Source organism: Pezoporus flaviventris, unplaced genomic scaffold, assembly GCF_033815535.1.
Source record: "Pezoporus flaviventris isolate CSIRO_AGI_PZ_B2104156 unplaced genomic scaffold, CSIRO_AGI_Pfla_v1 ptg000013l, whole genome shotgun sequence".
In the NCBI taxonomy this organism is placed as follows: Eukaryota; Metazoa; Chordata; class Aves; order Psittaciformes; family Psittacidae; genus Pezoporus; species Pezoporus flaviventris.
Window position 1 is genome coordinate 19147526 of NW_026892561.1, and position 24763 is coordinate 19172288.

General features: G+C 40.2%; 1 protein-coding gene across 5 annotated transcripts in view; it reads right to left on the reverse strand.

Moving 5' to 3' along the window:
- RALGPS2 (Ral GEF with PH domain and SH3 binding motif 2) overlaps positions 1-23556 on the reverse strand; it is a 117695-nt gene extending 94139 nt beyond the window's left edge. The window contains exons 1-2 of one of the 5 annotated variants that reach the window (XM_061452017.1): positions 23438-23556; positions 15587-15682 (exon numbers count right to left, since the gene is read on the reverse strand). The gene's annotated coding sequence lies outside the window, so the exon portion shown is untranslated. The other 4 variants (XM_061452015.1, XM_061452016.1, XM_061452019.1 and 1 more) reach the window with 4 other exon arrangements.
- Between the last annotated feature and the right edge of the window lie 1207 nt (positions 23557-24763).

The window sequence follows — 24763 nt, forward strand, 5'->3', positions numbered from 1 at the left end:
GAAGTTTGGAGGGGTTTTTGCTGAGGTATTTAGATGCTGCTATTTAAAAGAAGTTATGCACATCACAGAAGCCATTTCCTAATATGCTACCTCAAGCCATACCCCCTTGGTCCCTTAACATAACAGCTCCAGTTTGCTACCGTTTCCTTAGCTATTACAAGCTTTGTTTACACCTGCCCACCCATTCTGAGTGATAGACAGGCAGTGTGCTGTCTCAACACAGCATGTGCTCAATCACCCAACAGCAGGCTAAATGGGATCAGTAAGCCTAGCAACTGCGTGATAGACTTTCCATTTCAGAGAACGGTTCCTGGAGATACAGTGGTGGCACACACCGATTCAGGTTTTCCTTTTCTACCCAGTTACTGACTGTGATGTCTGTCCCTTAGTCAAGCATGGCTGAAACTGGTCAACATGCAGAGAAGAGACTCCTATGAGGGATTTTTAACTTTTTTTTTTTACATGTTTTAAAAATGAAAGAAAGTCACTTGGACAAGCCTACATGCAAAGGAAACTGATATTACAAAATAGAACATCTGCCAGTCAGGCTGTATCATAACTAAAGCTGTCCATGCAATCTTAATTTGGCACCCACTGGTACATTACAACAGTATGTTTGAATACATATATACTTTTTCCCACTTCATGGAGATACAGTAAGGGGCAGAATTAATACTGAACTGCTATAAGCCAGCATTTATCAACTTAAAAGTTCCAGAATTTGCAGCATTTAAAATGTACTTTTCAATGCTGCATTAGACATGAGAATATCACAACTCCCACAACAACGAAAAATCACAGCAACAATTTTGGCCAGTGTATCATTTAAAACAAATACTGAAAAAAATAACAACAAAACCCCACAACCTTAACACTGGAATAAATAAAAAATTTGCTTGCTATACTACCATTCTGCTCAACACCAAAATAAGCAGTAAACAGCAATATCAGAAAGTGATCAACAGCAGAGCTGTTTAGAGCAACATATCTGGATATACAAAATGAATGTTGCTGAACTACAGCAGTGAGTCAGTTTTCACTGCATAGCCTGTATATCCAATTACAAAAACTGAATTACATGGGGCAATTTTAACTTCCAGTCTGTTTCTCCTCTTCAATTTAATAAATGCCTTTGTGCTCAGAAATGCATTCAAGTGGAATTGAAAGTGCTTTACACAACACATAAAATACTTACGCATGCATTTATGCCAACCTGAAGCCTAGAGACGCTATGTGGTAGCTTCCTACCTCTCCATGCCATGAGTGCTGTACAGTAAAAAAAAAATTAACTAAAAATACTGAAAAAGATTCATTATACCCAAAGAATTAAAATGTCTGGACTAACACTGTGGTTTAACCCCAGCCAGCAACTAAGCACCACACAGCTGCTCACTTACTCCCCCTGGATGGGCTAAAAGTAAAAAAAATCATGGGGTGAAATAAAGACAATTTAATATGTAAAGCAAAAGCCACGTGTGCAAGCAAAGCAAAATAAGGAATTCATCCACTACTTCCCTTCAGCACGCAAGTCTTCTGCCATCTCCAGGACAGCAGGGCTCTATCACATGAAAAGGTTACTTGGGAAGATAAATCCCATCACTCCAGATGTCCCTCCCTTCCTCCCCCAGCTTTACATGCTGAACATGACATCATACAGTATGGGATATCCCTTTGATCAGCTGGGGTCATCTATCCTGGCTGTGTTCCCTCCCAGCAACTTGTGCACCCCTGGCTAACCTCGCTGGTGGGGCTGTGTGAGAAACAGGAAAGGCCTTGACCCTGTGTAAGCATTGCTCAACAGTAACTAAAACACTGCTGTGTTATCAACGCTGTTTCTAGCACAAAACCAAAAACATTGCCCCATACTATTATGAAGAAAATTAACTTTACCCCAGCCAAACCAGCACAACCAAGCAGGGTTGGCTATCTTCAGTGAGCCCGTGTTTTCCCGGGAAATTCATTCAAGGTTTTGATGACTTGATGATCATACCATTGTAGTGACTGACCTATAAACCCCAAAATGGAAGGCAGCTCTGTGAAGATGAGCTTCATGGTCACATTGCTGATGCTCAGAGAACAATGCAGGGTGTGACTGAGCACAGCTGTTGCAAAGAAGCTGCACTTAGCACAAAGAGGACAAGAGGGTGGCCTTTGTTTTAGATGAGCAGCTATGTCAGTTGAGTGGATCAAATGACTATATTAGTTGTGTGAATCAACTAGTGGTGTAAACGTTTCTCCCAGAGTTCCTTAAAAAACCTGAATGTCTCCCTAAGTTAACTAGACCACATGGGGGGGTGGGGGGAGTGAAAAAGTGGTTCAGCCCAACTGAGTGCAAAACCCAAGTAATTAATAAACGAATGTCAAAGAGAGCAACAGGTTTAAGCTAGCTTCAATACATGTATTCCTTCCTGGTGACTGGGGTTGCCCAACATTGTGACAGCGAGCATATTCTGGAGAGCAGTAATGGGGATCAGATTTTGGCATTGTGAACTTTATATTGCAATTGATTTTGCCTAGTTTAACCTGCATTTACATTGTGATTTAGTATCTTTTGTAACACTCTGCTGAATTAGAAATCCTCTGTAACATCAACTATCTTCAAATAATAAATTTAATATTAAACATTACACTCTGGTCACTGTACTGGACTCTGATAGGTGCCTAACAGGACACCTAAGCCTGACTCCCTTCTACAGCGGAATCCAGGGATATTCTTGTCTCAGCTTGGGTCAAGCACTATCCCAAAAAAATATTGTACAAGTGGCATTTAAAAGATTACTCTAAAATTACATTAAAAACTTCCTGTCCAGAACAGTACAAAAGCTTTGAGGAAACAAAGCCACAGTGCCATTTTATGAATAGCTTAAGAGTCATGATGACCAATATCCTTTCTGTTTTTATTGATAATGTCAGTACTAAATGTCATTTGTTTTGACCACAGATCGCTCTGCAGACTTACTACCAAAGACTCTGGGGTCCAAAGAACAGTAGGAACCAAAAAATTGGTTCTAAAGACAATCAACCTGAGCTCTTCATCTTTTGGAAACTCTCACTGGTATTTTCACAAACAGTACAGAAAAAGCTATTTCTTTCTAAACCTGGAATCTTCACTCCCCCATGCATAATACAGCCTAGCTAGGTTTAACTATTCCATACCAGGACCTCAAGATGCTTCAATGAAATCTTGGAGCCACTGACTGAAATCTCATTCTGAATTCAAGCTCTTTAATTCTTAACTGGAAGTGTATTTTTTCCAGCATTGTTTGGCACTGTCTGAATTACCACCGAAGGTCCCCCAGAGGCATACAGGTACTACACTCAGCACCATGTACCAGTATTCATACCACTCACCATCAGGGCGAGGGCTGATCACACTCACAGTTCTTCCCTGCAGTTTGGTACACATGCAAGCACCTCAGTATGCCTAGAAGACTTGTGTACATAACAACAATGTTAGCTAAGGCACATACTAGCCAACACCAAAGAAATATAACTCATTTGCCAGATGGTGCTGTCTGTTCTGCAACAGGCAAGATTCAGGAATTAGCACAAGGCTGCACTGTGATAACAAGAGTCATTACAGGTACCACAGTGGCAAAAGAACCCAAGATAGTCTGAGCAGACCACCAGACCTTTAATGCTCCTGACAAAGAGAAATGCAGGGCCTCCTCCTCACCACAGAGCCACTGTTCTTCGTTACTTCCCACTGCAATCCCTCAAAGTCTAAAGGAGCTATAAACAGATAGGTAAAGCTAGAAATATATCTAAAGAGGGAAAAAAACTCATTGTCTAAAAGGCAGAGAACTGCTAAAACAAAAAGAGAAAACCTAAAAAAAACCCCAAACTTATTTTAAAAAAAAAAAAAAAAGCAAACCACCCCACACCAAAACAGAAAACAACACACAGGAAAGCTTATAATTAAACAGAAAGCAAGGAATAGGTGACCTGACAAAGAATGTTCATTCAACTATGAAGGAATATTTTGTCAATTCAAAACCAAACTGTACCTTCCAAACTATATTCTTCAGGTTTACATTCAACCCACCAAAACAAAAAACTAAGCTTCTCATTAAACGTAAAACATAAAAACCTAAGTTATACTGTATGAATAAAGGTAGTATGTATACAGCATTACAAAAGAAAAATGAAAATCACCTAAACACATGCTTTAATTCAGTTTTCAGTAGGCATGACAATATTAAGAGGTAATATAAAGATAGCAAAACTCATAAGAAAATAAACTTCCACAATAGAAACAAAAGCTCAAGCAACTTATTCAACTTAATATAACTTCATCCTCCTGCAAGAAATTTATCACTGAAGAGAATCAAATCCCAGACCTAAAATTTCACATGCTACAATATCTGCAGTCAGCCACATGAATCTTGTCAAAGCATCAGCTGCTACTAGTGAAGGCAGAGATACTGGAAGACAATATGCATGGGGCACAGACATGACAGTAACTGAGACAGAGGAGCATAATATTAGCTTAGAAAGAGATTATTAGCAGTTATTAAGTATGCAACACCAGTTTAAATATCTGAATGATAAAACATTTAGAAATACAAGAAAGCAACGTACCACAGGACAAATTACGTTATCTGATGGACAGAAGAATGACAAACTGAAGTCAACCATGAAAGGATCATTTGGGTTGACCCCTGTAAAATTTTTGCTATGAATTTCAGTTGGAAATGAGTTGGCACCAATGCTGTAAGCATGAAGTAGCCGCATGAGATCAAGATGTTTGCATTAGTTACATCCAAATACTACCTCCAAAACATCTTGAGACACTGATGTGGTACTCAATGCAGCTCTGGACACCTGGCTTCAAACAGATTTTCTGAAGGACATATATGCAGAGAAGGGCTTCCAGGCTCTCTGAAGACTCCATTGCAAGAAATGGAAACCATATATAAGTATTGGAAGGACATACCAGGAGTGTGAGTAAAATGTAAATTTTAGCTCAAATCAAAATATAGCAATTGGATTCTTGAACAATTTCCAGAAAACAGTACTAAAAGCAAAAACTATAGCTGAAGTTGATACTAGACTCCTTGTCTACACATATGACACAGTGTCATATGGCATCTGCATCAGCAGCATAACTAATCCAGTAACCATGAGACTCTTTTCTTCATTGCTTTGATTAGTCCTGCTGCAAAGTCAAAGCACTTCTATGTCCATCCAACTCAACCACTCAGTTATGTCACACAACCACTCTTTCCCTAAACATCTGTTGCACAACAGTCACAAGCAGTATCAGCTGTTTAAGCTCCAAGACAGCTGAAATTAGAATCTGCAGGATAACAAATGGAATAAGAAAATAAAAATTAAAAATAATTAGGAAAAAAAAAAGTTTTCTTAAGTTTGACAATGAAGTTAGGGAAAAAAAAAAAGAAAAGCAAGCTTCATTTAGCTATGGTCCTTAACTTAGATTCTCTTCTCTTACCCTAGAAGATGCTTTACCTGGACATGCAATTAAGTGAAATTTTTATTCTTTAAGATACAACCCACAGAGCACTTTCACTATCATGTGCTCACAATGCGAACAACAAAATCATATTATTGCTTCTTTTATGCACCTCATTCTCTGACTTTGGGGAGGGGGATGTGTGGCAGGGGTGTGTGTGTGTGAGTGTGCATGACATGGAGGCACGACTAAAGGAAGAGAGAAATAAGATATAAATGAGATGCAGCCTTAATGTTCAGTCTCCAGTTGTTAAAAGTCCTTCTTGGTACATCGTGCTCCAGTACCTAGGGCTCTCCTTTTTTAATCTCAAGAACCGATATAACCCATAGCTTCCATCTCCTCAGATGAATAAAAAACTTCAGAAATCCAGAATATCTTTCTCCAGGGCACAAGCTACTTGTTTACCAAATCCTATTGCAAAAATCAAACAAATACCATTACAAAAATTAATGAAATCCTGTTACAAAAATCAAACTATTAGCCAAGTTTGCTAATCAACTTACAGCAACAACAAAGTTCCGCTCAATATGGAAGACTTTTAGTTACGCGCAAATAGCAAGGAGATCCTTACCGTTCTGACTTCCACCCTTCGAAAGCAGCTCTACTCTGTCAGCTGACTCACAGCCAAGAGTTAAGTGGTGGATACTGTAGCACAAGGCAACAAATTTTAGCACTAGCACTGGTACACAGCTGCAAGCAGTAGATCCTGGCCCTCACACAATACAGGCAGGAATCAAGCAGAAGGAAAGAATCATTGCAGGTAACAAATGGAGTAAGCCAAAAATGTGAACATGTGTAAATGTATTTAAGTTTATCCTGGGGTTGTAAGAGGTTTGCATTTTTCTAACAAAAGATCTCTTCAGCAGAACTTGAGTGTTAAAAATGTAGGTTCATCAAGAAAACAACTGAACTGCACAAGAACTGATCAAGTTTCTGCTCACAAACTGCTTACGAATTATCAGGTTCCCAGAGCTACTTTCTTCAGAGATCACCTACAAGCCTTTGTTCCATTTTATAGTTCTTTAGAAAGGACATTGCACGGAAGAATTATTTATTCCTCTGGTTCTGGCTATTATTTTAAAACTGCTGTCAGAACACATTGAACAGCTCAAGTTATGATCCACGGCTTGTTTTTCCTCCATATACCAAAAGGGTAAGCATCAGGGAACCAAACTATTTTAGCACAGAAAGTACAAGTATAATAATAAGGTTTTGCCCTCCTCAGTCTCCCCCTCCAGAAGTCATGCCTGCTGACAGTTTAGACTGTTGGAGAAACATTTCTTTAAATACCCAAATAAGTAGAGGCATGCTCAGTCAGTAACCAGAGGAGGGATCCCTCCTCACCCCAAACACACAAAACAAGAGAAATCATAACCTAGAAACATTTCTGAAAGCTAGGAACTACTGATATTTACTTCCATGAATAAGAAGTAAAAAAGCAAAAATACAAATAGGTGTTATTTAAACTAGAAGCGCTACTTCTAATCAGGTAGCTCTATAAGATGATAACCTTTCCATAACTGTTTTTTCCATGACCCCCTCCACGTGGGCATGCAGCTATCAGTTTTGTTAGAAAACAAGAGCGGGTTAATGTCCTGTCAATTAACCTGACACTTAGCTTGCAGAATATTTTTGTTACAGGTTAAATGTGCAGGCATGGTATCAGCAGAACTACCAAAGGAAGAATACATCTGTGGATAACATTATAAATAGAGAAGTCATACTTAAGAGCATGCAGTAGTGGAGCATTGACTGCTGCTAGCATGGACTCCAGCATCCAAATATTCTCATCAGAGGTACTCAGATCCACAGTTTTGTTTCTGGGTAACGCAAATAACATGAATAGGAAAGAACTGCTATAGACTGTGCATCAGCAAAAATATCACAGCAAAGTAATATAAACAAAAGTCTACAGAAACTGCCTTTTTTATTTTCAGTTGTAGCTTTTTTTTACTTTTTGTAAATTTCATAAATTCTGATGGAATTTTTAGTTAATTCCAACAGAAGCCAAGTATAAAAATCTACAAACGGACCCATACAGGTGGCATATTTTCCCTCAGAACAGAAAGAATACTTCACAGTAAAAACATTTGGGAAAAATATTTCAATAAAATTTTATGTGCAACTGCACACTTACCAGTTGTGAAACAGAGATGACAACTGATGGCATGAGCTTTGTTGCTGTCAACAGGCTAGAAGAACTCTGCCACCAACCACCACAACTCACATGCCAAAAGCACATAAAAGAAAAAACGATGAAAACGGACTGAGGATCCAGAATGAATATTCTGCATAAATATACGCACCACACAGAGATGTAAAGAAAACTTGAATACCCATGAACTCATTGCATAATCTTCTGTAGGCATTAAGTGCTAGAGTTAAAACTGTGAACAGCCAAAGCAAAACCAAGATGATCAAACCATCCTAAGATGGCTTTTTAAAAAGCGAGAGATGATGAAGTACCAACTGTGGCTGAATAACAGCCTCCAAATCCACAGAACTAAAGACTCAATACATCCACCTGCCTCAACTGCACACTTTTTTTGTGCGGCAAGACAAAAGAGACTTAGATTTAGTAAAAAGAAGGCAAAACTCCTCCCCCACTGAATGCCTGACTTTCTCATTCAGGAGAACGACTGCTGACAGAACGTTCTACTATATTTTTTTGTAAAGCCATTAATCGACAATCAGGATCTTTCTTGAAGAAGACACACAATACTTTGTCCGTTTTAAAATTCAGCTTTCAGACAGATGAGTATACTCTTTATCATTAACACCTCTAATGACAACATTTCAACAATGTTCTCTACAATTATTCCTTTTTTAACATCATGCACTGATATGGAAGTTTGCACGGTTGCTAAAGAAGTGGTGCTAACAGGAAATTAAAAAAAAATAATCTATCAGCATATGAATTGCCTTTATTCAGTATGACAAGTATCCTGTAGAACCACAACAGACATCTGGGGAAGAAAGCTGGATTTTCTGCTGTGCCACTATCTGCTGCAGTTGTTTAAGAAAGTGTGTCAAGCTCAGAGTATCCGACTTCTACAAGCAAGCGAGACACAAGCCAGACATTTATCTATCCAAGCATCCACTTCTTCCCCACATTTCTACCTCCCTTCAGGAGAACCTCAGTAAATCAGGAAACTAATAAGAACAGGTAAAGAGCCAAATACCAATAGTTTAATACTAAATATTTTTCTTCACCCAAGACCAGTCAGTAACTGCTGACCAGCAAAGCATCTGCCTAAAAAAAAAAAAAAAACATAATACAGAAATCAAGTAAATCCAAGTTAATTCATACAAATCCAGGACTTTAACAAACCAAATGATGTTGGAAACTTGTTTCACATGTTCAAGAATGTCCAAATAAATCCAGGGCGAATTTGTCAGCTGGCCCAACCAGATGTCTATGACCTAGTCAAAGTGCCTCAAATTAGAGACCAAGCATATATTCAACTAAAATAACTTGGAGTAAATATTTTCATGAATGGGGTAGTGTATTTTTAAGATTGTATCAGACTTTCTTGTTTTCAAAACAGACTTACAGTAGATTACAGGGAAATCTTGTCTCTTCAGATACTCAAAGGTGACAGGAATTTATCTCAAGGCTTGAAATTCTGGTATATCCACTGTACTTCTTGTGCACTAACATCAACAGTTGAATCACCAGAAAAACTAAATGTGGTTTCAGGTAAACAGACAGCATAAAGGAGCACCCTGCTGGAGCTATTTCTTAGTCATCTATCTACATTATTGATGGAAGAATCTGCTCTAAGGAAGGAATGACATAATAAATATCTAGTTTGTATAACTTGTATAACTGATGTAGAATACAATGTTTTCCAGAAGGCATCAAAAAGATACTGAGACGTAAGACAAGCATTAATCTGAAGAGCATAGCTGGCAAAGTACGAGAACCAACTATGCCAAAACATTTATATATCTCTAATGGTAGTAAAGTCAAGCCTCAAATTCTTGTTACAAAACAGAAAAATAAATTCAGGGTAATGATTAGGATTAATAGGATTAATTAGGATTAATAAAGGATTTTTTAAGATTATTCCAGCACTATGAACTCAACATAGTAAATTCACAAGCAATATCCTATCCAAATTCTACTTGGATATTTGAGACATTCAGTGGATGACTGGATAATTATTACTTAAACATATCCTTCAGTTTATAAAATGCAGCTGTGTCCATTTCTGTCAAATCAATGGATGCACGCATTAAAAATTTATTTAAGTGCAGACACATGTAAGCTGAAAACTTGGGTCAAAGAACAATGACACAATGTAGTTTTAATAGAGATTTGTTTGTGAAAGATATTTTGAATGTAAATTTATTGTTTTACAGCAATAAACTATAAACTAACTTCAGTTAGTACAAACAGCTGAAATCTGTAATCTTAGCACACTGATTAGAAAATGCTTTGCCTTCCTTTCTAGGATCACCAAAACCATCACAGCGCTAAAACAAACAAGTACAAATCTTGAGGAAATTACAGTTAGAACAAAAGCAAAGATCTTCAGATCCTAAAACACCTACCAGGTAAGCTCTTCTGGCAACTTCTGGCAGGAAAGCTTGCTGGAATTCTGTCCCCTTCTACAAAAAGGGAATCATTTGGCTCAAACTAATTACCAGCACTGGCTTACTCTTAAGCAAGAGAGATAAGCCATTCTGGACAAACCAATAAAAGCTAATTCTTTATCATATCTAAATGAAAGTACAACACTTCTTTGAGACCCTGTCATGCCCTCTCTTGCTGCCTGAAGAGCTTTAAGTCTATATTAAAATAAATAAATAAAAATTTCAGCCGCCCAAATTAATACACAGCAGGCCAGGACAAGCATTTTTGCCATCAAGCAAGATTCAACATGAGTAGGTGAAATGAAAAAAAGGCCATGACTGATACAAAGAACTGAAAGGCTCTGAAGAACACTTATAATATTTGGAGCCATTAGCCTAAGTTACACTTTGGACAAGGATTTGATACTGCTTCGTAACTACTGACATCAAACCATCCTTCTGCTGGAGATGCAAGGATATCTGTCAACAGAATAAAGATAAGCAGACACTGCACACCAAACAGGGAGTAGCCTTGCAACAAAAAAGACCCCATGAAGAGAAAGATGTGCTGGGAAAAAAGCTGAGCTGGGAGAGCTGAACGGGGAACCCAGTTACCAGCAGGACTGTTTTGCTGCCCTGCAGACACAGACCACAGCCCATGGGCTGCCTGTTGGAGGAGAGTTCTGCTGTGCAGAATTTTGTGCTTTCAAATTCGGGGTGGGGGATAAAAAAATTTGGGCATAAGTTACTTTACCACTGCAATATTGTGGCAAGAAGTGAATTTGATTTCTAGTTCAAAAATTGTGTAAATTTTCAATTCCTGAAGGTATTCTTTGCTGACATACAAGATATATTAAAACACTTTACATTGCAGTATTTTCAAACGGTTCTAATAATAAACTGTCTTTGCTGTCCAAGCAACAATGTGGATTAGATGACAACCAGGTGCCTCCCCCAAAGTATTCTGATTCTCTAGTTTAAGGAAAACACAAAAGGCCTTCATGATCTAATTAGGATAGTGTATAGGTTCAGAGAGAAAGAAGTATACCCAAATATACTGTTCAAGCACAATCAAACCACACAATCTACTTCATTTCTTGCTCTTGATGATATGAATTTCTATATATTTTTTAGATTCCAAAAAGCAGATAAATGTTATTAAAAAAGCTTGAGGTCTGTTTGAAAAATGAAGTGTACAGGTGATAGAAGGCCATAATCAGGAACAGGAGATAAAAGCTGCAACCTTCCATGCTATGAAACAAGAGTCAAGTAAGCAAGTAAACAGCATATCAGCTGGGTATCATTAAAGGAAAGAACAAAGACTGAGTACATGCAAGCCCTTATGTGTGCCTACTTCTTCTAGTCATCTTGGACAAAAGACTTCACAGTGCTTTGATACTCCAACAATTCATGGTGTCACCACCATGAGAGAGTTAACCAATACTGCCTATGACTACTTGGAACTAGAAATAATTTGGTGAAAGAAATTAATACGCAGCTATTTTTTGCTACACTTAAGATACATACACTTTAACTAAATAAATTCAGATGCTTCAGTGTTGTCTCAACGTCAAGATCGTATATTACTGAATAATTAAAATAACCCACCAAAACAAAAAGAAACAACAACAAAACCCCAAACCACACCAATTTAGTAATCAGTTTTCCCATTCTATACTACCAGGTGAAAAGAATGGCTGATAACACTAACACCTTGGCTGTGCTTTGAAAATACTGTATTATTTTAGTTCATTTCATATTCAGCTTGCTAGGTTGGGGAGGTTCATTTTGGTCATTAATGTTATTTAAACATACAGGAGAATCAGTCAAATCACAAATAAGATTACTTACAGCTGAAGTACCACTGAAGTCACTAGACATAACATGGTTGGTGTGTTTTTGGCAAGTGGTACTTTAGAAACAGCTTTATTAAAAAAAAAAGAGGGCAAAAAAACCCTTAAAAAACAAACCACAAAACCCACAATAAAACACACAAAACACTTTAAAATGTTTTAGCTTTTAAGTGTTTAATGAGCTGCACAAATTTATCTTCTACTACCTCCAAGACAGTGAAAAAACAACCTCAGCAAACACAGCAAACAGCTACTAATTTAAATGCAATATTCATACAGTGATTCACAGATCTTTCCAATCTAAGAATCTAGTTTTTCCTACAAAGAGTGGGGTTTTGCACCCGAGTTGTGTGTGGCTATTAAACATCATAAATCTGACAAAGCTATCACACAGCAGGCAGTGGAACTGCTCTGCCACAGACACTGACACATCATCCAGCTCCCCCATTGAGGAACAGAGCAAATACAACATCAGTATGCTCTGGGACCTAATTGCATGCTTAACCAAGCCCCATCCCCCTAAAGTACGCAATATGCAAATATTATCTCCAACCTAGGCAAGACCCCTTTTTCTCTTCCAAAATGTGTTTTCCAATTTTGAGGATTGTTACATCAAAGAATGTTGGCCTTCTTTGCCAAAAGATTCTAATTTTCTTCCTGTAAGCAAAGCACTTCTACCAATATTAGGAGAATCATAAATACAAAAAAAGCTGCAAACAAATACCAAGGAGCCAGTCTGATGATAAGACAACAGAAACATGCCCTGTGGTCCAGGGAGGAGAGGAAGAGGGGAGGGGGACGATATCCAATTCCATTAATGACCTGGAGTGTAATAGGGAAAGATGATACCAGAGAAAGAGACCTGCAACAAAAACTTCCATTCCTGAAGCCCATCACTTCTCCCCATCTTCCCTCCCTCACTTCGACAAGTAAAATCAAGAAGATATTCTTGACACTCAGTACCAGTCCACACAGAAAGATGACACGTAAAAGCAACACAAACTCCAGCATATCTCAAGACAGCACAGGAAGTCTTTTTTTCCTGTTCACTGGAGAGATCTCACTTCTGTCCATATCCTTTAACTCTGTTACTGCCTAATTCCATTTTTCACTGAAGACTATGACTTCACAGAATAAGGGTAAATACGTGAAACCATGGAATTTTTTTTAAGTCATGAAAGAGATATTTTTGGTGGTGTTTTTTTCTTTTTAAATAGGTACAGCTGAAATAATCAAAGCCCTCAACTTTTCTAAAATATACTTTTGTTTATAAATAAATAGAAGATTTAACAAAAGTTTTGTGGGCAGAATACCTTAGCAAGACATCTTTCATGTTAGCTACTTGCATTATTTATCAAAGAAGCTTCCCTTTTTAACAGTATCACTTAACATAGGCTAACTAGATTTCTATATCTATCAAACTTAGCGTAACAAATACAACACACCCCTGAATTATCTGCCCAACAGATTTCACTAAGCTATCCTTTATAAAAGGCTTTTTGGCCTCAGCAATACCTTTTCAATTAATCTCTTTCATGTCTTATAAATAAGTTATGAAACTTAGATTAAGAATTATTCCTCAACAAAACTATGTCAACCTCAAATCATTAGCACATATACCTCTGTTACTCTAAGTATAAACTTGTTAGGAATTCCTACCCATTTTGCATATGTTCACTTTGGACTTACAACAAGCACATGCTGCAACTGTACACCCTGCTTTCACACCTGTAGGTGTTTTCTCCCATAAGCTAATCAAATTGAACAGGGAAGGCACTCAATTTCACAGGACAAAACCAAAACCACCAGATTTTCTGTAAGTTTCTAGATGCCCTAGAATTCTGTTATCTTAAATACTTTAACATTTTCCATCGTATATACAAAAAAAAAATATGGGATCATGTAACAACAGATATGAAGATACTCCTTTTCCCTCTCCTAGTCATACAGCATTCGTTACCAAAGAGAGAAGAAACTAAAGCAAGTCTGACTGCTGAGCTGTAACAGACCATTTTAAGACAACCCTCTTTAACAAACCGAAGTCCCTGAATGCTAGCTTACACACAGACTTGTATGAATATTTCTTTTAAGAAAGTTAAATTACCTTTTCTAAAACATGAAAACTAGATCCTAGCAAAGAAGACCTTCCATCACGAGACAGTTTCAGATAGGAGTCAAGATTGACTTTGCAGGAGTTTCAAACACAAGTCACAGCATGAAATACAGTTTGAGTTGTCATCACACAGACCCTATCCACATTAAAAAAAAAAAAGTCAGCAAGTTAATTAAGTGCAAGGGCAAGCCATTACATGCAGACATTGAGGAAGCACATCTGCAAGCAGGTCCTAAAGCACACTATCTGTTTAGGAATAGCTGTTGTTCTTCAAAGGTAAATAAACACTGTACCACAAAACTAGTTTTTCCACTTCTTTAATATCACTTTAATATGCCTTCAATTTTATAAAACATTGTACATCTGGCAGCCACCTCACATGAAAACAGTATCAAGCTTGCCTTTTTGTTTGATCTCCTGACTACAATTTTATTAACATTTTTTTCCTCTCCAAATTCTCTTAGAAGTATTCTGGGTGGACACTTTGAACACTTAAAACAGGTGTTATCTGTAGAGCTGAACAACTTTCACATACAAAATAATTTTATTTTTGTAGATCTAGCAGAGCTAAAAGGTATTAAAAAAATAACCGAAGAATCACAGTTTCATAATGAGATTAAGGTTTGGTACTACTACCTTTGGCACATTTGTAATGAAGACTTGGTCCAATGTAACACAATATGAGCTTGTTCAAAGTACCATTATAAATTATCTATTACCATGACTGGATCAGAAAGAAAGTTTTTGTTCACTAGTAAGGAGAAAAGCACCTTTAGCAAGGCACATAACTAAGAATACCAAAATCTATTACGAAAGATTTAACTGGCAAAATAAGCTCAAAATCAATCCAAAATAGGCCCAGACTGGGGGGCGGAGGAGGAGGAACAAATAAACAACAGCAAAACCACCACAACAAAGGAGGATTAAAAGAAATTATGCATAACCAGTAGGGTACTCAACCAGAAAACAAAGAGTGGCTAGTCAAGCACTTTTCAAACAGAAAGTAGCAAAACCATTTCTGTTCTAGAGGGACATTAGAAACCAGCTTCATTTGAAACTGCACACCTGATACTATCCATGTATGGCATATTAAAAACTAATAAAAGCCTTATACTTAGGTAATGTTTATTCTCATCCTATATTAAGGCAGACCTACAAGGCCCAGGTTCTACCTGCACTAACAAACATCTTAAGTTTCAGGCTGCTTACGCTTTACCACGTTCATGCTTCTCAGAACCATGGTTCTCAGGTTAGAGTCCAGCTAAGAAGAAATCTTGCTAAGCCTCCAGTAATTTTGCACTCTGAGCTCCGGAAGATATTTGAAGATCATCCCAACTGCAAAGAAGGGCTGAAATCAATAGATTCTATTCTTCTTATACATTACTCTTTTCCAAAATGCATGTTGGCATATTTCCATAAAAGTTTGATCAATAAGAATATAACAATTATTTAAAGGCACTTAACAGACAAGCCTGAGAAGTAACGCCTAAACACACTGGTTAGTCTAAAAGTACGTGACTATTATGCTAAAAATAGATGAGATAGCTGCCACTACTCAGGTATACTTACCAATAAAGCACATGGGAAAACTGGCTGGTACTCAAAGACAAGGCTATTGGCAAAGTGGTGTGGCCTTGCTAGCAATGGCAGCACAGTTCATGTGCCCTTTAACCACACAGAGAAAGTTAATTATGTGGCAGCAGGGGAGGAAATACGAGTCATTCACTTAACCATATGCTTTATCAATACACCTCATTATCTTAGAGTTACTAATTAGTAACAGCATAAAACACTGATGCATTAATAGGGGAGAAAGTAACCCAAATCCATTTTTTCTTTTTAACTGATTTAGCACTTCAAACAATTTATGTGCATTTCGAAAACCAAGATGTACACCTAAGGAACTAGGTTATCCCAGCAGCATTCTGACACCTCACACGAGTAAATGTTATATCATACTGCAAATGCTTCTGGAATCCCCCAAATACTTTACAGGCTTCTGGATTACTTTTTGCTTGATCATAAAAAAGGCTGTATTATCAAGTTCTCAGTAGCACCAACATTATTCCCAAATCAGCCTACTGTAAGAGAGCAGTGACTGTTAATTTTAACTTTATGCTAAAGTTTTCAGAAATGTCACAAGGATCCTATCATGCCTCAAATATTTCTGCATAAAATCTGAAACTCAGGAGTTTTTCCCACAAGCTCCCAGACTTGCAAACCCAGCTAGAGATTCAGGATAGAGATGAGCTTAGGCTCTAATACCAGAAATCAGCACTCAAAAAAAAAACCAAAAAAAAAAAACCAAACCAAAGGGACAAATTCAGTTAATTGATTTCAGTTCCTTTATGGGAACTCTGATTTTATACTTGCCAGTCATCTCTGCTTTTTTAATTGTTTTTTTTTTTTTTCATTCCTTTTCTCTCCCATGACATCAGAGCCAGATTTTGTACAGCTGAAGAATAAACAGTTTGGGGAAAATATCAAACTGAAAACCAAGGCAAGAGGGGAAAAAGCCCTAGCTGGGTAAGTTCTCTCATGCAGTTAAGTTTGCTAGTATTTCTGCTATAGCAGTGAGAGGAGTGAGCCATCAATAAATAAGCTGCCCCACTGCATGCAGGGTCACTACCTAACTAAATCACAAAACAATTTAAATTAGTTAGAACTGTGTAGGACCCCAACATTATCAAGTAAGTAATGGAACTTAAGAACCATTAGATGATTAAACAAAACACTTGGCAATAAAACAAGTGGACTAGAAACACAACCTGTTAAAAGAGTTTATAAATGCAAGTTCTACATGAAACTAAAAAGTCACAAGTCAACCTGTGCTTCCATGCCTCTTCAGATGCAGATTCGGACATGGAGCTTACAAAGAAAAACTTAGTAAATTGGGACTTTTAGCTTTTCAGTGAAGGCTTCTGCCTACGTACACATTAATCTAAAAAGGCAGAAAATGTGCTTTTTACTAGTCCTGTTTCTTCACTTATTGGTCCAACTCCAGTCACTCTGTGAGACTACACCACTTATTCTGAATCTAATGAAAATATAATACTGTAGTTTAGACAATTATCCCAAACCCTGGGCACCCGAATAACAGGATAAAAGCAATTTAATTTATAAAGTGCATTCAGATCACTTTTTCAGGATCTCTGCCAGTTTTATCTAGCCACTATTATCGAAGAATTACATCTTCAACTTGAAGATCAAATCTTTTTTAAAGATCAACTTCAAAAGCATGATCAATCTGAACCAATCTCAATGAGGAGAGCCAAATCCATAGTTTCAAAGCTGTCCCTTAATGAATAACGAGGGATGCACAAATCAAACAGCTTTTAATGTCACACTACTACAACAATGGCCAAAGAGTTGATAGCCAGTCCTGGGTCACTTCAGGCATAACTGACTGCTGCCAATACCAGAGGTCTGTAAGAGAAAAAGATGTAACACATCTATATCCCGAAGTACCAGTGCCCAACTCCTACTGAGACAGTGCCAAAGACAGCAAAACCTTCTGCATCACATTTTGTCTCCAAATCTCTTTGGAGTTACACACATAAAACTTCTTCTCTACAATCCCCCATTACATATTTCTTCTCTTCGACTTTGAGCGCTTCAGCCCTCAGACAGCCAACAGACATACAGTAAAACAGTATAAGTGAAAAGATTCATGAGCTCCAAGAAATCACTAAATTGGGCTGACTACTTTTTAGCAGAGGACCCCATACCAAGCTTAATAATAACTCTTCTCCTCTGGCATTTCTGGTTATTCTTGAGCATGCCGTTCTTTCTTCCTTAACTGACTCAGGTTCTCCCCAAGTTACACTTCATTACTTGTACTAGGAACTGCTATAACAATCTAAAAATCAATGGGAGGAGGGGAGGAGACTACTTCAGATTCTAGGCAGCTCTGATCAGGTGAGGAGGTCTCAATCTTTCAGTCAAAGATTTTAAAAAAAAAAACAAACAACCAAAAAATAAAAATCCAAACCATTCCTGATTTTACTGCTTCAATATGATTGCTAAGAACAATAACTAATAAACTCAAAGTCACCAGAGGGCACTAACACTTCTAAGGCAGATGCACTCCTCCGATTAGGAAGACTGATAATTACATCCACATCATCATGTATATTTTACCTGGATTGCACTTCAGCCAGTTTGCTTTAATCCATGTTCAAATCTTAACTGCATGCTGATGTGGCACTGGGCTACATAACTGTTGTGGTCACACCTTCAACATACTGGGGAGACTTAAAGTTAGTCTCCCCAGTCTCCCCAGTCTAAAGTTAGTCCAGAGAAAACAGGGCAAGCATATGCCTCTCCCAGTTCACTTGCAATCTAAAGCTTACATTGCCTATTAAATGAATCCATATGCATACATATAAATGAAATTCTGAAACAGCCATGGAGAACAGATCACAAGCCTGACACCTCAAAGAATCGCAATAAATAACTATTCCTATGAGTTTGCACAAGGGTGAATCCTACCATAGGGAACTACAAGCAAATCTGCCTTAGCGAGGGAGAAGGGGAGGGCTTCCATGTAACCATCAAGCAGAAACAAATCATTGCTCATACCCCAGATTTGGCATGAGATCAACTGTTATATGTTTAATCTGAACAAAAAGAGGCTGCTCTTTACCACTGAGAAATAAGGAGGTTCTTAAATCACAAATATAATGCATATGAGGGGCTCACAAGCATGTTTATTGATATTCTGACTAAGCAGCTGCTGAGCTTCTCTGTGTCAGGCAGAAAAACGCACTGCAGCAAAGCCAGAGATCTTCTGGGGCAGGAAACCTTGACTTGTTGATGCTCTCGACGCTGTCACAAAGAGCCAGAAAAACAGCCTGACTGGTGCGGCCCTACGGAAATAAAGGCAAAGCTTCTGGGACCTGCAAGTTACACAGCTCCTTTTTTCCTCCAGCATTACTGCTCCACAGTTCTACTTAAATGGCTGTTCTTGTTAGGACCATAAGATAACAGAGGCAGAGGAAGGAAAAGTGAATCCTATCCTTACTTACGGAAAGGCACACAACAAGCATGGAAACTCATTTCTCTGCACTTAAGTTACAGCCATGTAAAAATTTACACCAACAATAAAGCTGGGATAGTAAGGATTCCGAGAGCATTGTCAAGGCATGTCCAAGGGTGATTGAAGGAAGACACCATTTGTGCCACATGACAGTCTACAACCGATCTGGAAGCCTCTAAGGAGGTTTGAAAAGTGCAGCTGCAAGTGTACTAGAGTGGCACACCTCAGAACAGCAAGCCCAAAAGAGCAAATATTAATCTTTCATGGTTGTCACAAACATTGTATTTTAAAATCCTTTGTGCTAGCCCACCAGAATTCCCAGTACTTTATTTTGCTATGCACTAAGAGTCAATGAACGGGTCAATTTTTCTAAACCAAGTTTCTTATAACTGGAACACAGACAGGAAAGTCTCCCTCTTTCTCAGCCAACAAGCAGGTTCAATGACCACCACTTACACCATGTTAACTTTTCAAAGTCACAGCAAAAAGCTCCAATGTTCAGTATATGCCATGCTGCTGAACACGTCCTTCCCTTCTGTGACTCCAGGCCACCCTCTCCTTTTTCATCCTACCTTCTCCACTTCACATGGCTCCACCCAACCGCCTAAAGCTGCTGCCACTAGCTTAGCCTAGAGACTGGACTGCCACGACAGCAGCAAGAGTTGCAAGCTCTCTGACACCTCACAACTGCCTTGCTCTAGCTCTTACTTCAGATGTCCCTTTTCTGCTTGGCAGAATACTGTGTTGTACCAGCTTGCCCACAAGAAGGCTTGCAATGCCGTTTTCCCCTGAGTCCTATGGGGCCTTTAAGGAGTAAAGAGTAAATGAGTAACAGTTGCAGTCACACATCCACACATTCTAGAGGACTAAGCATACAGAGCATCTACTTAAAAACACCCAACTGTAACATCAAGACTCTCTTGCTTCAGCAGTCTTTCAAGGTAATAAGTTCACAGAGAGACAAAACATGAAGCCCACAAAGCTCCTGTTCAAGCAATAAATATTACGCATGCATGAATATTAAAAGATTATTTCTACTGCAGCAGTTCCAGGTATTTAAATGTAAAGGGTATTAACAGAAATGTTTTCTCATTATTTTGAAAATGTATTTTTAACTGTCTTTGCTAACAAGGGCTATAAACAACACTCGGATCAGAAATATACCATGCCTTTGATGCCTCATCCTTTAATAAAACACAACAAATTACACACCCCAACCCTAAAGGAAGTTTACAACTCAGCTTTATTGAATGAAAGGAGGAGCCCACATGACTCAGCTCCAAGCAAACATAAAGGAAAAGATTAATCCCTAATCTCGAAGAAGGTTAAAAAAAAAAACAAAAAACAAAAACAAACACAAATACAACAGAAGAACAATCTGTTTAAGGTGGAGGTGTGTCTTTATAAATTCAAATCTTTTAATATTCAAAGACATGTCAAGGAGAACATTAGCACATTAAGACTTCATTAACCTCCTGAAGTCTTGAAGATGTTTATTATGAATACAGACAATTTTAAAAATCACAGTTTACAAGAGTAACTGAAATTAGAGTTAGCTCTGTACCTTCATTCTTGTTCACTGTTGCTGAGCAGCATCAAGATTAAGAATATATCTAAAGATTGGGATTTTTAATCTTCACAGTCATTAGTAAGATACAAGTGTGAAAGGAAAGGGATCTCTCAAAAATATCTGTACAAAGGCAGGTTTCAGAGGAAGAAAAACACCTGACAGTAAACCACTCAGCCTCATGAAGAGGGTTTTATTTTGTTGTTGGGTTGTGGATTGGCTGTTTTTATTTCTCCATTAGACTAAGGAATCAAACATTTCTTATCAAAATCCAGTAAAAATAAATTACAAGGTAGAGTATTTCACAAGGGGGCTAACAGACTCCAAGTGACTGCTGTACATCTTCCACATATATTTGCAAGCAACTCCTCATCCCCCATCTCAGCCATGCCACACTAGCATTCCAGTGCAGAATACATCTCCAACCTTGTTGGGAAAAATACTGAATTTCAAAGTAGCAGGAGTGCTTCTCTACAGATATCACCAGAGGGCACTCTTTCAATTAAAGTGACCTAGCTTTAGCAAACTTCTGAGAAAGACTGGTCAACCCACAAGCAGGGACCCGCAGAGGCAGCACAAAACAGCAATAGTTTCGCTTTTGCAAGAGATCATAGAATCAACTAAGCTGGAAAAGACCTCCGAGATCATTATGTCCAACCATTACGCCAGGACTGCCAAGTTCACCACTAAACCATGTCACTAAGGGCCTCAAAGATTTCCCTTGGGAAAAAAAAACAAAACCCCACAAACAGCAAAACCACCAAACATAAATGCAATTTAATTATTTATCCCAGAAACTTGAATTATTTTTCAAAGTAACTTGAGACACTGCTCGTAAAGGTCACAGGCAAGTATCAACTTCTGTATTATTACACTGTAGTACTTGATGGCACCAACTGACTCAAGCAGTTTTCGCACCCAAATGTACAGAAGTAGGGCCCAAGCCAGTACAGCTCATGTAGAGGTGCCTGTGGAATTCCTCTGGTAATATTATCAGAGATACTAAACCTTACAATAATACATGAAAAAAAAATATCAAACGTCTACATTGTCAAAAGAAGTCTCTGGGAAACAACACATTTTTCCACATATGATGCTGTTTAAGAGGGTCAAAAATTAAACCATTTGCATAAAGGTAATACAAAAGTATCAGCAGGGTGAGCAGTTTTCAACCTTTGGTCCATATATTATTTCTAATGATCTGCTGAGACCCAATAAAGATTTAAAAAAAAAAAAAAAAAGCTGGCGAGTCGAAGTTCATTAAACAAAAATGTGCACAACCACTGTAAGTCTGTATATCAAAAATGTTGCAAACTACTGTTTGACACAACGAGAAAGTTAAGCCCATTTCACTTACAAACAAAACATCACCAAATACTACTAAAAGCAAGTCAGCTGCAGAGGCAGGCAGTGATAATAAAACAATCATTGTGCATCCCATGACATGTTCCTGTCAAGAAACTCAAAAACTGTAGGCCTACAAAACATGTGATTGCCTTATCCTATTTGATAAGAAATAGCCACCCATCTCCTCTATCTATGATTACAAAATCCCATAGTTTAGCACAGGAACATCAGGCGAAGGAGAAAGGGAGGACAGGAATAACACCTGTGTGCAAAGACACCTTTTGTCAGTACAAAGATCTCTCAAATAGATAAACATACCTGTAGAATTTCATCAAGCCAGTAACTACTATTAAACACATGGGGACAAGCGACTTCAAACTATTGCCTATCATCACCACTTATCCTGGTTTAAATTTATCTAATTGCTTTTCCAGTACCTGCTGACAGGAAAGAAATACAGAAAGCACTCTTGATGTCAAATAAATAGCACCTATTTGTCCACCCTCTAAAGCACATCTCTTGTCTACAGGAAGGCAATGCATTACTGGCGCTCTGAACTTACCCGTTTTATATAAAAGAAACACCGTGTGGTGTGGACACCGTGAGTACCCCTCTCAACCCCACCCGTGTGCTCTGACCCAGCCCGGGGTCTTGCTGCCCTGCATTTCCTAACACATTAACTCGGCCTCACTTAATGGGAAGGTGTCCCAGCCCCCCCGGGAAAGGCTGACTGGATAGCACTATCTCTCAGCTACACCCACCCTCCTCCGCCCTGGCGCCTCCCAGGGCCCCTCTCGGGCTCCACTGTAGCACAGCCCGGTGACCCACGGGGGAACACGGCTCTACCCCTTCACACACACCCCACACTTCCTTCGCCGGTGCGCGGCTACCGCCCCACACCCCGAGGCCTCTCTACAGAGCGAAGGAAGCAGCTTCCCCCCACCCCGCTCTCTGGCCCCTCACGCAGGTAGCGCCGAGGGGAGAGGATAAATGGCTGGAGGCGCGCTCCAGGCTCGCCCCACAGCCACGCACCGCTCCATCCCGCAGCACGGCCGTAGGGCCCGGGCAACGCCGTCACGCGACACACACCCCAAACACGCTGCCGGGGGAGAGGGCGCTGTCGAGCCGCCGGCCCGGTCCGCGGGGTCAGCGCCCCGTTCCCCACCGCCCCCCGTGTGAGGCGGCGGGCGACAGGTGGGCAGCAGACGGCGCGGCTCAGCGAGTAGCCGGCCGGCGGCGGGGTGGCGGGTGGGGGCCGGGACCCTCCCCGGATCTGGGAGGGAACCGTGTGCCTCCAATCCCCGGTCGGCAGCCCTTCAGGGCCCGGCGTGCTTGCCGGGGCTAAACCTCCTTTTCTCTCCTCCCCCGAAGAACCGGACAATAAGTCCCACCGCAGCTCCCCGCGGAGGCGGGCGCCGGCCGCGCGGCTCCCCCTCCTCTTCCTCCTCCCCGCGACAGCCCTGCTCACCTGCTAGAGGAGGAAGGATGAGCGGGGGCGGGTGAGGATGGGGAAGCCGCTCCGGCTGCTGGAGGGGCTGCGGGCTGCGCTCCGCCCGCGGGCCTCACCGGTGCGGGGGCTGGCAGCGCCGCTACCACACGCACTCCCGCCCTCCCTTACACACACACACACACACACACACACTCGGGGAGGGGGGTTGGGGGGGCACTCGGCGCTGGCCGCGCATGGGCGCCGAACCCCGCTGGCCCGCCTCCTCCCGTGTGGCTGAGCGCCAGCGTCGGGCGCGCAGTGCGCACGCGCCACCCCGAACAGAGACCAGGTGCCCGAGGGCCGCCGGGCGCGCTGCGGAGCGGGGCGGGGCGTGCCCCAACGTCCGCGCGGGTTACCGTGGCGATGGGGGGGCGCGCGGGGCAGCCTCGCTCTGAGGAGCGGCGTTCGCCGGGGCCTCCGGGGCAGGGCCGCCCCGTCACCCCACCTCACGGCTTGCCGCGCCCCGCCGCTTCTGCTTGCCCGCAAGCAGCCCGAGCGGTGCGTGCGAGTGGTACTGCTCACCGCCACCGCCGGTGAAACCAGCGGGAACCGCAGGCACGGAGGGACAAATAGCTCAGCGGGATGCGCCGCTCCCGTAGTTAGGAAAGACGGCTGGGGCAAGGGAAGGGACCGGCTCAAAAGAAACCAAAACCAACCAAACAAAACAAGCCCAAATAAAATAACAACCCACATCCAAACAACATTACGTTGCTAAGAAATCCATTCGTTCAGAAGTAACACGGTGCAAGGACTTCCTAGGCTTTTTCCCTGCTCTCACAATTGTTCGGTGATTCCTAGAGGAAAGCAAGGCCCCAGGGTGTTTGCATCATTTCAGGAGTGAAATTCCACAGAAAACCACCAGGTTTTGCAAGAATTGCAATAAAGGCACCAATGCTCGCCATGCTGCTGTGGTGGAGACGGGGCTCGGCATAGCCCACTTACACCCTGCCAGGGTCATTACAATAATTTATAGCTTCTGTTTATACATATGCAGAAGGATCTGTGAACAGTGCATGCTGTTGTTAACTTGTGAATTTATTTGTTTCATCCTGTCATGGAATTACGATAGTTTGCTTCACGTATTTCAGAGACAGAGTCAGCAAGTAAGTTGTTCATATAGTTCATGTTGTGCCTCCCGACATACAGCCATCTGTTATGCATTTTTAATGCAGTATGTAGCCTCTTGCTATAACACAGGTACAGGTACTCTTGCTAATACAAGTACCAGGATCCAGAGCCTATTTGAAAGGCCCAGATTAAATGAGTACTGCATGCAGGAAAGATGGTACTAGTTTTTAAAACAGG